Below are 15,387 nucleotides of genomic sequence, written 5' to 3'. Positions count from 1 at the left end.
TAAATAGAAGATAAATAGAAACAAATAGAAATTTTGGAACAGAAAAATGCAATAAATCAATTTAAAAATGAATGGATGGATTTAATACCAGAAAGGGAACAAAAGAGGAAAGAATCAATGAACCTGAAGATAGAATAATGGAAACTACACAATCTGAACAAAAGAGAGAAAATAGAGTGAAAACACAGAGAAAATGAAGTGAAAACAAACAGAGCCTCAGAGATCTGTGAGAACCATTACAAAAGCTCTAACATCAGTGCCATCAGAGTACCAGAAAGAGATGAGAAAGAAGGTAGGACTAAAAAAGTATTCAAAGAAATAATGGGTAAAATTTTCCAAAATTTGGAGAGGGACATAAATCTATAGATTCAAGAAGATGAGAAAACTCAAAAAAGAAAGCAAATAAAGAAATCTATGCCAAGAAAAATCATAACCAAACTTCTGAAAATTATAGACAACAACAACAAAAAAGAATCTGGAAAACAGCAAGAGACATAACAGCTTACTTGCAGGAGATAAACAATTTTAATGACAATGGATTTATCGCCAGAAGCTTTAAAGACCACTTGTCAGTCACATTTTTCATGTGCTGAAAGAAATAATTACTAACCCAGAATTCTATATCAAATAAAAATAAATTTGAGGAAATCAAGACATTCTCAGATGAAGGAAACAAAAAGAATTTGAAGCCAGCAGATCTACCCAAAGAATGGCTATGTGATTTCCTCTAAATGTAAAAGAAATGGTAAAAGAAGGAATCTTGGAACATCAGGAAGGAAGAAAGAACAATAGGGCGGGCCATGGTGGCTCAGCAGGCAAGAATGCTTGCCTGCCATGCCAGACGACCCAGGTTCGATTCCCGGTGCCTGCCCCTGTGAAAAAAAAAAAGAAAGAAAGAACAATAGAAAGAGTAAAAAATCCAATAGACTTTTCTTGGTCTCTTGGGTTTTCTAAATTAAATTTGATAGTTAAAGCAAAAATTATGACATTGTACACATACAATATATTTAGAGAAAGATACTTAAGACAAATATATTATATATGAGGAGGGTAAAGAGAGTTAAGTTTTCTATAATTTACTTTAACTGGTAAAATGATGATACCAACAATAAATAGGCTATGACAAGTTATGTTTGTATAATCTAATACTTAAAGAAACCAGTAAAAATCTATATAAATAGGTACACTCAAAAACACTAAAATAAATGGAATGCTAAGAAATGTTCAAAGTAATACTCAGGAAGACAGGAAAAGAAAAACAGAACTGAAAGACAGAAAGAACAACCAGAAAACAAAAGCAAAAACATCAGACTTAAGACAGAGTACATGAATAATGACAATACATGTAAATGGTATAAATACAGTAATTAAAGGACAGTGATTGGCAGAGTAGATGTAAAATACGATCAAACTATATGCTGTCTATAAGAAACTTACTTCAAATATAATGATGTGGGTAGGTTGAAAGTAAAAGGATGGACAAAGATGTACCATGAAAAAATTAATGAAAGGGCAGATGAAATGTCTATGTCAACATCAGGTAAAATACACTTCAGAGCAAATAAAACTACCAGGGACCAGGTCATTAGATAAGGATAAAGAGGTCAATCCACCAAAAAGATATAGCAGTCCTAAATGTGTATGCAGCATATAACAAAACTGTAAAATAAGTGAAGCAAAAAACAATAGAACTTAAAGGAGAAATAGAAAAAGTTGCAATTATAGTTGCAGACTTTACCTCTCTCAATAACTGATAGACCAACTAGAGAAAAGATAATCAAAGATATAAATGAAATCAACAGGATGTGATTAACATTTATAGGAAAAAACAGCAGAATTCACATTATTTTCAAAAATCCAAAATCCATAGATAGAATTACCATGATATATCCTGGACCATAAAAATAGCCTCACCAAATTTGAAAGAATTGAAATAATACAGAATTATTGCTCTGACAAAGTAGAAATCGATACCTAAAATATGAGGAAAATCTCTACATGCTTGGGCATGTAGAGCTACACATTTCTAATAGTCAATGGGTCAAAGAGAAAGTTTTAGAGGAAATAAAGCTGCATTAGAATGAGTGAAAATGAGAAACAAAATAAAAATTTGTGAGATACAACAAAAACAGTGCTGGGAGGGAAGTTTATAGTTAAATGTTTGCATTAGGTCTCAAATCACTAAAAAGCTCCTACCTTAAGAAACTAAAAAAAGAAGAGCAAAGTAAAGCCAAATCAAGCAGACGGAAGGAAATAAAATCCGAGTAGAAATCAATAAATCTAAAAATAGGATAACAATAGAGCAAATCAATGAAATATAAAGCCCATTCTTTGAAACAATTAATGAAATTGACAAACCTCTAGCAATACAGGCACGAAAAAAGAGAGAAGTATCAAATTATCATTCTCATGAGACACGGTATCACCACAGGTCCTGTAGACATCAAATGTATAAAATAACAATGAGATATCACCACATAGCTATCAAAATGGCTAAAATAAAATACAGTAACAATACCAAATGCTAGCAAGAATGCAGAGAAGCTTGATCGTTCTTATTTTGCTGATGGGAATGTAAAAAGGCATAGTCACTTTGTAAAAGAGGGGCAGTTTTTTACCAAACTAAACATGCATGTGTGATATGACCCATTAATTGCACTATTGAGCATTTATCGCAGAGAAAAGAAAATTTATCTTTACACAAACACCTGCGCATGAATATTCACAAGATATTTATTTGTAACTGACAAAAACTGTAAACAATTCAATTGTCCTAAAAAAAAGGTTAAAATAACCATTACATTCCTTCCGTGGAATACTATTGAACAATAAAAAGGATTGAACTACTGACACACGCAACAACTTGAATGTATATCTCAAGGGGATTATGCTGAGTGTGAAAAGCCAAGCTCCAAAAAGTTACATACTGAATGATTCCATTAATATAACATCCTAGAACTAGGAAAATTACAGAGAAAGATCACATTTAGCACTCACCAGAGGTTAGGTGTGGGGAGTGAGGAGGGTGGGTGTGGCTATAAAGAGGTAGTGTGAGGAAGTTTTGTTGTGAAACAGTCTTTGATCTTGATTGTTGCAGTGATTACACAAGTTTACACGTGATAATATGCCATAGACACCCACACAAACGCACACATGAATGTGTGCAAAACTGATGAAATCTGTATAAGTTCGGTAGATGGTACCAATGTCAATCTCCTGGATTTAGTATTGTTCTATAGTTATGTAACATTTTGGAAAAATGGATGCCTGGTACACAGAGCCTCCCATATAAATTTTTGCAACTTCCTGTGAATCTATCATTATTTCAAAACAGAACGTTTTGAAACAGGACCTTAACAAAGTTAGTTTGTGGAACCTCTGTTTCTGCACTTACTATATGTCAGATACTAAGCTATCAGCTGTAAAGAAATATAGTACTCAAATTTAAGAGATAGGTAGTATCAACTCATTTTTCAGAGGCAAAATAAAATCTCCAAGAGTTGAAAATAGTTCTCCAAGTTTGCACAAGTAATAAAGAGGATACAAACCATAAATTATTCTCACTTGACAGCCTATGCCCTTGACACAGTACCACATTCCACAGAACAATCTGAACATGGAACGCTTTCAGGTCTGGTGGGAAAGCCTGCCTGTTTTTGTTGATACTGTTTGCTTTTGTCCACTGAAGCCTAAATTTTCTATGTAAACAGTGAGACCTTTCAATTTCTGATTTTAAATGAGGTTGATCCCATGATGGAAGGGAAAGGGGCACTGTATATAAAGAAAGAAGAAGGCAAAGAAGTGAGATATCTGCATCATATCGGGTGATTTTTTTTTCTCAAGAAATGCTCTAGTGTCACCTAAGGGCTGGGGATTTTCTGAAGTCAAACCTTGCCTTCTGGGAAATTTCTTCTAAAGTTAGTCTTGATCTTGATACTTAAAATCAGTCAACCCATTGGAAGTTACTAGGAAACAAATGGAATTAAAACACTAAAAGCTCCAATTGATTTCACCATGTTCATTCAATCAATACTTTTTTTATTCCCAGTTCGGTGGGTAACCTTCTTTTAAACATTCATGTAAGCCAAGAATGAGTGAAAAAAGCGTTTGCTTTTACCACATACTGTTAACTGAAAATTAACCACAAGGAGGCAGAAGACAGAATACTGAACACCCAATAGCAGATATTTTTCTCATGTGAAAAAAGTTCTGTTCAGGTAGATCATGTAGAAAAGCACTTTATAATTTATATAGTAAGAGCTCAAGGGCATTTTGTTTAATTTTTAATGTGTATCATATTCTAACTAATGATTCCTTTCTTGGGTTAGATGGATTTTGTGATTGAGATTCTAAAACAATAGTATTAATATACTTCAGACTTAAATACTGACATTTACTTTCTGATCTTTAAATACTAAATATTTGATCTTGTACCATAATAATAAAACCTTTAATTTTTATCCCTAAATTGTACAGATAATTCTCTGATCCAGATTTCAAGAGTAATTTCCCCTCATTTTTGGTAAAGTCTATCCAATATTCATTAAGTTTCAGGTATTAGGTTAAGTGCTGGAATATATTAAATTACATGAAATTGTTGATATATGATCACACTTTTTTTCTGCAAACAATTACGCATTATTCAATCTAGTCGAAATGGAAAATGCATCCCTTCCATTAAGACTTCACCAGTAGAGAAATTTATAAAGAAAAAAATTACAGTTTCAAGGTCTGGAAGACTTTCTTGAAGAGTACTTGAGCTGCTTCCAGAAGGCTGAGTAAGAGAAATAAGATAGAGACTCTGTCTGGGAAACAAAGTCTTTTCTGACAGGAGAGAAGTGTGCATGGAGAGGTCTAGATTCCAGGAGACAATGGGGAAAATTATGAGTCTTGTCTAGAAATAGCTAGGGCGAAAACATAAAGCTTCTCATATAATGATATTTTTCCAGAGAAAAAATTATGAAGCATTAAATGATTTTGAGCAGGAGAATGAAAGGCAAGATTTGCATTTTAGGAAAATTATTCTAATAGCAGTATGTGTTTGGGAAGGGAGGTCTACTGCAGTTGGATCAAACTGGAGACTGGGAGATCACTTAGAAGTTATTGATCAAAGTAGGTGGGAAGTGATGAAAGGATCTATACAGAAGCTATGGCAGTAGACAGGCCCGGAAAGAACCAACCCAAGGAAAGTGAGTTGTAGACTCACCACATGTGGAATGAATCAGAGAGAGAACTCTAGATAGAAATTTCTGGCTTGGAAAACAGGGTATGTCCAACTGATGCAGGAAATATGAAATAATTAAGTCTGGATGGGGACAAAAAGAAAGATAATAATCAAAATTTACATACCCAAGTGGCTATATCTGGTTGGCAGTTTGACATTAGGTTGTTGAGACTACAAGAGAAATCTGAATTGGGAGTACAGATAAGGGAGTCAGCAGTATACAGATAGAAGTTAAACTCATGGGCATATATGGATTTGCCTAGGAAAAGAGCAGAGGGAAAAGCCAAGGGCCAAAGGGTGGGGCAGAGGAAGAGTGCCTAGAAAGAAGACAAGTAAGTGGCTTAGAGCAGTAGGACAGAAGCTAGGAGTGTGTGGTGTCAAGTAGACCAAGGGAGCAGAGAATTGAAAGAATGGGAAAGCAGTTAATAATATCAAATACCATGGGAGGTTGAATAGCATAACAGCAGCGATGTGACCACTGGTGTTTGCTGTTAGGAAGCTATTTGTGATCTTGGTGGAAGCAATTTTTATAAAGACTTGGGTATAGAAACTAGCTTACAGGGGCAATAGAAGTAAATGGAAAATGAAAGTACAAATAGAATATGTAGGCTATTTAAACATAAAGACCAGACAACCACTAAGTATTTCTTTGTGTCTTTATCATAAGGATAATATACAATCTTTATGGGAGACAGAATCCAGGTGTTAGAAAAAGCACATGTAATACAGAGAAGATGACTATTAATCTTTAAATTTTAGTGTACCATATTCTACAATTTTTGCATGAAAATGTAAATATACATGTATGTTTACTACACTTACCAACAAATTGATGTCTTGTTACCTGTTTTTATTATTCAAGATAACATGAACATGTCAATCAATAGCCTTGAATGATACTTATTTTATAAGGCTGTATAGATGGGCCATGTTTATTTTAACCATCCCTTATGATTGGAGATTTTTAAAGTTATCATCATACATAACTATATGCTTATCCTCTATTTGCATACTCCAATCTGAATTTGTTCTTTAGACCTGCTGCACAGTCAGTACCCAGAGACGTCCTTTCAACTGTCAGTGTCAGAAGGTAACTTTTCTGATTCCTTGCATGTCTGAAACTATTTTTTTTGTTCTATTGTGTAACTTGACACAACTTTCAGTTGCATATACAACTTTAGACTGAGAAGAATTTCCTCCCCAAACTCCCACGATATTGGTTTATTATCTCTCATATAGGCTGTTGTTGATAAAAAAAAAACAGAAACAAAATGCATGCCCTTATGATTTTTCTTTCCTTTGTCATGCTGTCACATTTCCTCTCTGAAAGATTTTAGAACCTTATCTATGTATATTTTGCTCCAAAATTTCAGTGGCGTCTTTCAAATTGGAGACTTGAGTTTTTAAAAATCTGATAATTTATCTTCAACTATTTATTTGGTAATTTCTCTCATATATTTTATCTACTCTTTATTTCTAGAAATTCTATTAATCAGATGTGTGAATACTAGGTCTCTTTATGAATCTAATATTTTCTCTCATGAGTTTACTCCCTTTGTTTTTTATTTGCGGTATGTTCTCAGAAAACATTTGAGGTAGTACCGCAAATGTTTTATTTGCGGTACTACCTCATCTTTATCTTTTAATCTGTCTTGACATTTTTGATAGCAATATATTCAATATGCAAGGGCTCATTCTAATTCTCTGGTTGTTGCTTATGTAGCTTCCTATTCTTGTTTTGTGGATATAATTTCTTTATGGGTCTCTGAAGACTAATTCAAGCATGACTTGAAGATTTCTTGGATTATTAACTGTGTGGTTTCAGTTAGCAATGTAGAATGATATGAGAGCTTAAGCCTGGGTTGACAGAGTAAACTTTGACAAAGACGTCTCTATAAGTTAAACTCTTCTACACATTATGGGGCCTGGAATGGGTGAGACATGTGAAAAGTCGAGAGTGCAAACTTTAAGAAGGCACTCATTCTCAGAGTTGCGCAAGTGCAACACTGATCTTTTCAATTGTGGGATTTTTTTTTTTAATTTAGGTTTACAAACACTCTCTCTTCCTTTCTTTCCTCATCCCACTTCCATCAGTAATCCCCTTTAGTCATCTCTTACAAGCAAGATCATACAATTTTTGTCCTTATGTGTTTTGCTTGTTTCACTGAGCATAATATTTTCAAGATTCTTCCATGTTGCAGCATGTTTCATAACTTCATTTTTTCCTTTTGGCCAAACAATATTCCATTCTGTGTATATATACAATTTTGTTTTTCCACTAATTTGTTGATGGACATTTGGGTTGTTTCCACCTTTATTTTGAATAATGCTGCTATGAACACTGCTATACATGTATCTCTTTGTAACCCCGTTTTCACTGTCTTTGGTATAGAACTAAAAGTGGGATCGCCAGGAAAAATGGAAACTGTATGTTTAACTTTGTGAGGAACTGCCATATTCCTTTCCTCAGTGGCTGCCCCATTGTACATACCCACCAATAATGCACCACATCCAATTTATCCACATCCTCTCCAACACTGGTTATTTTCTGTTTAGTTTAGTTTTTTGTTTGTTTATTTGTTTGTTTTTTAGGTGCAAGGTCCAGGAATTGAACCTAGGTTTCCCACCTGGAAGGTAAGCATTCTACCACTGAACCACCCATGCACCCTAGTTTAGTTTTTAATAGTCATCCCTGTGGGTGTAAAATGGGATCTCATTGTGGTTTTAATTTGCATTCCCCTAATATAATGATGGTGAGCATCTTTTTATGTGTTTATTGACCATTAGCATATCTTCTTTGTGAAACGTATACTCAAATCTTTTGCCCATTTTAAAATTGGGTTGTTTGTCTTTTGGTTTTTGAACAGGGGCTCTTTATATATTCTGGATATCAAACCCTTATCTGATGTATAGTTTGAAACTATTTTCTCCTATTCCATAATTTGTTATTTCACTTTCTTGGTAATTTCCTTTGATGCATAAAAGGTTTTAATTTTGATGAAATAAAATTTATCAATTGTTTCTTTTGTTACTCGAGCTTTTCTTGTCATATCTAAGAATACATTACTGTACCCCTGTGCTATCTTCTAACAGTTTTATATGTTTAACTATTATATTATCTTCTATCCATTTTGTGTTTATTTTTATATATGGAATGAGGTAGGGGTCTAACTTCATTCTTCTGTATGTGGATATCCACTTTTTCCAAACCATTTGTTGGAAAGATCATTCTTTCCTTACATCATTTTCTTAGCACCCTTGTCAAAAAATCAGTTGTCCCAAAGATAGATCTATTTCTAGACTTTCAATTCTACTCCATTGACCTATTTGTCTTTGTGTCATTACAGCAGTGTTTTGATTATTGTTAATTGGCTATTCATGGCCACTTGGAGGACCATATACATTTGAGGATTGGTTTTTCCAATTCTGCAAAAAAAAAAAAAAAAAGGCTGCTGGAACTCTAATAGGGATTGCATTGAATCTGTATTGCCTTGAGTAATACTGACATATTAACAGGGTTAACTCTTCCAATCTAAGAACATAGGATGTCTTGCCATTTATATAGTTCTTTAATTTTTCAGCAATGTTTTGTAGTTATCAGTATACAACTTTCTGTATTAAATTTATCCCTAGATATTTTATTCTTTTAGATGCTATTGTAAATGGAATTGTTTTCTTAATGTCCCCTTGTTCATTGTTGGTATACAGAAACAAAATCGCTTTTTGTGTGCTTTGATCTTTCACCCTATCACTTTGCTGAATTCATTTATTAGCTCTAATAGTTTCTTGTGGATTCCTTTGGGTTTTCTATATATAACATCATGTTGTCTGCAAACAGAGATGATTTTACTTCTTCCTTTGTAATCTGGCTAAATTTTTATTTCTTTTTCTGGTTTAATTTTTTTTACAAGAACTTCTAGTTCAATATTCAATAGCAGAGGTGACAGCAGGCATCCTTATCATGTTTCCAATCTTAGGAAGAAAGATTTAAATCATCACCATTGAATATTATGTTACCTGTGGGTTCTTTTATACATGGTTTTTATCATGTTGAGAAAGTTCCCTTTCATTACTATATTTCTAAGTGACTCTATCAAGAAAGGGTGCTGCATTTTGTGAAATGCCTTTTATACATCTATTGAGATAATCATGGGTTTTTTTTTTTCTTCCTCCATTCTATTTAAGTAGTGTGTTACATTGATTTTCATATGCTGAACCACCCTTGCATTCCTGGGATGAATCCCACTTCATTATGGTGTATAGTCTTTTAATATCCCATAGGATTTGGTTTGCTTCAATCCTGTTAATGATTTTTGCATCTGTATTCATAGGGAAAGTTAGTCTGCAATTTACTTTACTGTGTCCTTACCAGGCTTTGGTATCAGAGTAAAGCTGGCTTCATAAAATGAATTAAGGAGCGTTCTCACCTATGGATTTCTTTGGAAGACTTTAAGAAGGATTGGTATTAATTCTTCTTTAAATGTTTGGTAGAATTCACTAGTGAAGCCACCTGATCCAGGACTTTTCTTTGGAGGAAGGTTTTTTTGTGATTGATTCTATCTCTTTACCTGTTATACGTTTTTGGATGTTTTCTATTTCTTTTTGAGTCAGGTTAGGTAATTGATGTATTTCTAGGATTTTTTCTATTGCTTCTAATTTTTTCCATTTCTTCTGGTTTCTTGGCATAATAATCACTTACAATTCTTTTTATTTTTGCAAGATGACTAGTGATATCACCATTTTCCTTTCTGATTTTCATTACATCATTTGTTTCTTTCTCAGTCTTGCTAAAATTTGTCAATTTTATTGAATTCTTCCCAAAGAAACAATTTTCTGTTTGTTCCTTTTTCTCTCATTGTTTTTCTATTATCTGTTTCATTTATCTGTACTCTAATCTTAATTATTTCTCCTTTTCTGCTAACTTTGAGTTTACTTTGCTCTTGCTTTTAGATACTTAAGATGTTGAGTTAAGCTATTAATTTGAGGTTCTTCTTCTTTTTAAATATAGGCACCCATAGCTATAAATTTCCCTCTGTACACTGCCTTTACTGCAACCTATATGTTTTGGTATGTGTGTCTTTAATTTCATTTGTCTTCAAGTATTTTCTAATTTGTCTTGTAATTTATTCTTTTACCCATGGTTATTTAAGTGTGTGCTGTTTAATTTTCACATATATGTAAATTTTCCAGTTTTCCTTCTGTTATTGATTTCTAGCTTCATTCCATTGTGGTCAGAGAGTTTACTTTTTATAATTTCAATATTTAAAAATTTATTTAGACTTCTCTTGTTCTGTAACATATGATCTATCTTACAGAATGACCTGTGTGCAGTTGAAAGGAATGTGTATTCTGCTGTTGTTTGATGATGTGTTATGAATAAATCAATTATTTCTAGTGGGTTTATAGTGCTTTTCAGATCCTTTATTTCCTTACTGCTCTTCTGTTAGATGTTCTATCCAGTGCTGAAAGTGGTACTGAAATCTCCAACTATTATTGTGTTGAATTCTCTATTTCTTTCTTCACTTCTGTCAATGTTTCCTTCTTATATTTTGGTGCTCTGCTTTTAGGTGTATAAATGTTTATAACTGTTAAATTTTCTTGTTGAATTGATCTTTTTATAGATAAATAATATAATGCTTTTTTTGTCTCTTGTAACAGTTTTTGGCTTACAGTACATTTTATCTGACATTAATAGCCATATCTGATCATTTTTTATTACTATTTGCATAATATATGTTTTTTCCATCCTTTGCCTTTCAACCTATTTGTATCTATGGACCTTAGATGTGTCTTTTGTAAAGAGCATATATTGGGTCATGTTTCTTTATCCATCTGCCAATCTCTGTCTTTTGTTTGGAGAGTTAAATCCATTAACATTTAGGGAAATTACTGATAAGGCAAGATTTATTTCTGCCATTTCTGCTAATTGATTTTGGTAAGTCTTATACTTTTTTTCCTCTCCTCTCCTTCTTTACTGCCTACCTTTTTCTTTAGATGATCTTTTATAATGAACAATTTTGAATCACTATCCTTTCCTTTTGTGTAGATTTTTAAAAATATTTCCTTTATGGTTACAATGGGGATATATGTACTATATATATAATATATATAAATGTACTACGATTTAATTTGTGTGGGCTACTTGACTTTGATAACCTATGTATACATAGTACCCTCCATCTATCTCTTTTATATTGTTCAAGTCATAAATTACATCTCTATGCATTGCGTGCTCAGTAATGAAGATTCAGACTTGTTTTCTTATGCATTTTAATTTTCAGCTTTTTAAGACATGAAAAAAAAGCATTATAAAGGAAAAATGAAGTAATATCACCATGATTTTGCAAGACCCTGAGAATGAGTGCCTCTTCAACTCTTGTGCCTTTGATCTCTCACTTTCCTTAGCCTGGCCCTGGCCCTACCACATTAAAACATTTTTAAAGCACCCACCCAGTTCAGACTCCATTCTCTTAGCAAAACAAGCCATATCTCAAAATAATAGTGGAGGAATTGTCAAGAGAAGTGGAAGGCACATGCCTGAACATGAGACCACACTCCCAATCTGAAGATATTTGTCCTTAGATGTCTCAGTTGATGATTTAATCTTCTTTTTAGCACTTGGAATCCTTTAACAAAACAGCACATGCCTATTAGCCATTTTTGGTGGCTTTTATGAGGATAGAGAACATACTTAAGCAAGCTGCATTTCACATGAAGTTGGCAGGGGTAGTGAATATACTGCATGCCAGAATCAAGATGCAAAAAGATCTTGACAGGCTGAAGTGATGGGCCAAATATAATAGATGAAACTTAAAAGGAAAAAATGTTTGTACTCTGGTCAAAATTCCAACTGAACAAGAGCAGAATAAGAGAGATGGAGTTGAAAGGCAATTCTTGTAAAAGACTTAAAAGTTTCAGTCTAAGAAATATTCCATAAATCAATTGTGCAGTATGCTTAATCTAAAGCTAAATGCCATTTTAGGCTTTGTGGATAAAAGTCATTTATTTAAATGAGGGAAATGATATCTTGTTCTGTTAATATAGGGTCATGACTCAATCAAGACAGTAGAATGTGCTTTTGTTAAGGAAGCATATTAGTGACCCTTTTGTGAAGGAAATATGTGGACTTATTTAGGAGAAAGTGTGAGACAAGAGAAGCTAAAGTTTTTGGATAATAAAGTAATGGGAATTTTCTGGGGGAAACATCTCTCTAAACGGATATGGCAGGCTGGAGCTGAAGGAGAGGAAAACTAGATTTATTATTGGGGGAAATTCTGTGAGGATTAGGAACTGCTATTTATGAGTAAGTTATTTTCTGCTCTGAATTACAATTTCCCTCAAATCCCCAAATCTCCTTATAGGTCAATCACACACAATAGGCTTGGCTTTAGTAGTATGGAGGAGGGAAAATTCCCTTATGGTGGAACAATGGACAATAGCCATAATAAGAAAGACAGCATAAAGAGGTCAAGAATGGAGCTGAGGGCAGGGATTGGAGTAAAAGGTAACAAATGGCTTCTGGACCTGACACTCCTGTCCTCTTATGAATTCTTAGCAATATTAGCAAAGGTGTTAGATTTTACTTCTTTGGGTTTTAGAGTTATTTTATATTAACTGATCAAAGTAAGGAGTGATTCTGCACTTCAAATCTAAATTTATTCTTATGTTTCTAAATATGTTGAAAAACATGACCTTCATACTATTTCCAAACCAACGTCATACTATAGATTAATCCTAGCTTTCTTCCTTTCCATATTTGTAGCTCCCTTTTCTGATTGTAAGAAACCCATTTACCTTCACCATTAATATATATTTGATCAGATCCCTGTATGTAACTCATCATCAGTCACTCCTGCCACCCTATCTCACTACACTGATCTTCTCATTAGTCTACTTAAGCTCCAATACCACTTGTTGGGCCACTGTCATTACTGTCCTCTAGACAGGTCCTATTTACCCCATTGTGGTTTCTACACTCCATATCAACCTTCCCTTCAGGTGCTGTCCTCACTCCATTCAGGCATGGACACCCATGGTGGACAGCTGCCACTGCAGACCCCTACCCTCCTCCACACAGACACCCATCCTGCTTGTTCTCCCACATCGTGTATGGGGCTGCCCTCCCATGCAAAACACATTCACAACTAATTTTTTTTGACTTTTTATACATTTATTATTCCCCCGAGGGTGGTGCACCATTCCTGGAAGTACTGCAATACTAGATCGATGCGTGGAGTGGACAGAGTAAGCTCCTATTCCATCTCCCAACTCCAAAAATCCATTTAATGTATTGTCCTCGGATACAGGACGTATCAGGTATTAAGCTGATAAGAACTTGATCTTAGCCAAAAGGCGGAGAAGTGATTACTAGTTTTTTTTAACTCCATCAAACAACATGGAAAATTTGCAATAAGTGGTTTTTGACATTTCCTGGTTTCAACAATTCTCCAATCTGTCAAATGCATTTTTTTGATATATAGAAACATATATCACAGAGCCTCCCTCCTCTATACGCCACCCTCAAGCTTTCAGTTCTAGTAAATCACCAAATATAGTAAGAAAATCATGGCCTTAAAATAGGTCAGGAGGACCCCATATCCTGTTTGAGAAGTAGCATTCCATGCCCCACTTACACAAGTTCTATACTGCAATTTAGGATTCATGGCAGCTGTGCTACTATATTTAGCAGGAGAAGGGTTAGAAATTTAATTTTGACAAATTTCTCTACAAGGCTCAAATCTTATTTTGAAAAATAAATTATTTAAAAACAAAGCATTTATTTATATGCATTATGCTTTTCAAAATCTCAATTTAAAATATTCAAAATGTTAGTGGTGAAGGCATTTAACGTGATGATCCGTATCTCCATTTCTGGTTTAGTTCTTGTAAAATGATTTTCTTTTTGAGAAGGTGAAAAAAAAGATTTCTATAGCAAAACACTGGCAACATTTCTTTATCTTTCCGAATTTTTTACTATTTCATTTAGAAAAACAATGGATGTTCTCTCCTTTACTGGGAACTGAAATGGCAACATATGAAGTGCAGCATTTATCGCTTTTCATGAGGCAACATAAAACTTGGCAGATATGTGCTCTTTAAGATTAAAGAGGAGACATTGCGTATTTCCTTGCCAAACATCCATGGTGATAGGAGAGCTATCTGTGATTTATTCATAGTGATATGGTTGCCTAGAAATGGAAAAGAAAAGAAATAATATTGGAATGATTCTTCATATATATGTTAAATTGATTTCCATCGTCAGTCTCATTTCAAGAGAATTATGCCATAATCATATCTTAGACTAAAGTATTTTTTAAATAAAAGAAAGAAGTCACATCTAAATAGAAAAAGAGTGTCATCAGAGAGTATTAACTCTTTTACAACAGGAAACCTGGATTAATGTTAGACTCAACATAGAAGACTGAAATGGTAGCCGGCCAAGCCAGGGATTTGAAATCCTGCCTCAGGGTAACTCAGTCTGTTTCCATTTATCACAAGTGTGGGAAATATGTTTTAAAAATTCTCACAACAAGCTATCTGTTGGCACTAAAAATAACGGTGCCACTGGTGTTGAGGATCACATACTTGGAAATCAATGAGTATTAAGTAGCTCTAAAACTCAAGAAATTGCTTATTTATTTTTTGCTCACAGGCCTAATTATTTTCAGAAGTTGTATTATGTAAACCAGTACAAAACAAATATTGAAAAACGCTATAGCGGCGATTTTCAAAATGAGTCAGAGCATAAATCAAAAGAAGGGAAGCCCAGTGAAACTTTTTATACTAGAGATGACAAAATTGTGAATTGAGGCCCTCAAAGTGAAGGCAGAAAAAAGGGATGAGTTTAAAAGAGGTCTAAGAGAAAGAGCAATAAGATTGGTGACTGGATTTTTTTTTTTTTGTAGTGATGGAAATAGTATATATAGCATTATTGTGGTGGTGATTATACAACCTCACATATTTGTCAAACTCCCCAAACTGTACATTTAATTTTTTTTAACATTTGTTCCCCCTATTATTTATTTTCATTCCATATATTCTACTCGTCTGTTGACAAGGTAGATAAAAGGAGTATCAGACACAAGGTTTTCACAATCACACAGTAACATTATGAAAGCTATATCATTATACAATCATCATCAAGAAACATGGCTACTGGAATA

At 33.7% G+C, this 15,387-nt stretch overlaps 1 pseudogene; it reads right to left on the bottom strand.

The window, feature by feature from the left end:
* Positions 1–13,409: 13,409 nt before the first annotated feature.
* On the bottom strand, positions 13,410–13,589 carry LOC143685480 (U2 spliceosomal RNA; annotated as a pseudogene).
* Between the last annotated feature and the right edge of the window lie 1,798 nt (positions 13,590–15,387).

The sequence above is a fragment of the Tamandua tetradactyla genome, chromosome 5 (assembly GCF_023851605.1).
Source record: "Tamandua tetradactyla isolate mTamTet1 chromosome 5, mTamTet1.pri, whole genome shotgun sequence".
In the NCBI taxonomy this organism is placed as follows: Eukaryota; Metazoa; Chordata; class Mammalia; order Pilosa; family Myrmecophagidae; genus Tamandua; species Tamandua tetradactyla.
The sequence above is the reverse complement of the archived record's forward strand: the minus strand, read 5'-3'. Positions and strand labels throughout refer to the sequence as shown.